Below are 1551 nucleotides of genomic sequence, written 5' to 3' on the forward strand. Positions count from 1 at the left end.
TAGAAGAAATGGACCAGTACTTAGAAAAATACAATCTTCCTAGACTGAATCAAGAAGAACTGAAAAATCTAAATAGATCGATCAGCAGTATGGAAATTGACACTATCATCAAAAACCTACCAAAAAGTAAAAGTCCAGGACCAGAAGACTTCACCAGGGAATTCTACCAAGCATTCAAAGAAGTTTTAATACCTATTCTCCTCGAAATCTTCCAAAAATCGAAGAGGAGGCGATACTTCCCAACTCCTTTTATGATGCCAATATTACCCTGATACCAAAACCTGGTAAAGATAACACAAAAAAAGAAGACTACAGACCAATATCTTTCATGAACACAGATGCAAAAATCCTAAACAAGATAGTAGCGAACCAAATACAGCAACATATTTAAAAGATTGTACACCATAATCAGGTGGGCTTCATCCCAGAGGCACAGGGATGGTTCAGCATATGCCAATTGATTCATGTGATACACCACATAAACAAATTAAAACATAAGAATCATATGATCATATCACTAGATGCAGATAAAGCCTTCGACAAGATATAGTATCCATTTATGATCAAAACACTTCACAAAATTGGTATAGAAGGAAAGTACCTTAATATAATAAAGGCCATATATGACAAACCCTCAGCCAACGTTATACTTCATGGTGAAAAACTAAAAGTCTTCTCTCTAAGATCAGGAACAAGGCAAGTCTGTCCACTATCACCACTGTTATTCAATATAATGTTGGAGATCCTAGAGAGTGTAATCAGGCAAGAAAGATATAAAAGACATCCAAATAGGAAATGAAGAAGTCAAACTGTCACTACTTGTAGATGACATGATTCTCTATATAGAAAACACTAAAGACTCCACAAGAGCACTACTAGAAATATTAAGCAAATACAGTAAAGTCTCTGGATACAAAATCAATGTTCAAAAATTCATAGCGTTATTATACTCTAATAATTCTAATAAGTGTCAGAAAAAGAAGTGGAAAAAATAATTCCTTTTGTAATTGCAACAAAAAGAATAAAATACCTAAGAATAAATATAACAAAATATGTGAAGAACCTATATAATGAAAACTATAATACCCCATTAAAGAAATCAAAGAAGATACAAAAAAATGGAAAGATATTCCATGTTCTTGGATTGAAAGAATCAACATAGTTAAAATGACCGTATTACCTAAAGCATTATACAGATTTAATTCGATCCCTATCAAAATCCCATCGGTATTTTTTAAAGAAATGGAATAAAAAATCATCAGATTTGTATGGAAGCTCAGAAGATTCTGAATTGCCAAAGCCATTTTGAGAAAAAAGCACAAGGCTGGAGGCATTACTCTGCTCAACTTCGAATTATACTACATAGTGACAGTAATCAAAACAGAATGGTATTGGCAGGAAAACAGATACATGGACCAGCGGAACAAAATCAAAAGTCCAAAAGTAAACCCATATTTATATGGGCAAATAATTTTCAACAAAGAAGCCAAAAACATATAGTGGAGAAAAGAAAGCCTCTTCAAGAAATGGTGCTGGGAAAACTGGAAGGCC

This window comes from Pteropus vampyrus, unplaced genomic scaffold (genome assembly GCF_000151845.1).
Source record: "Pteropus vampyrus isolate Shadow unplaced genomic scaffold, Pvam_2.0 Scaffold153, whole genome shotgun sequence".
Classification (NCBI taxonomy): Eukaryota; Metazoa; Chordata; class Mammalia; order Chiroptera; family Pteropodidae; genus Pteropus; species Pteropus vampyrus.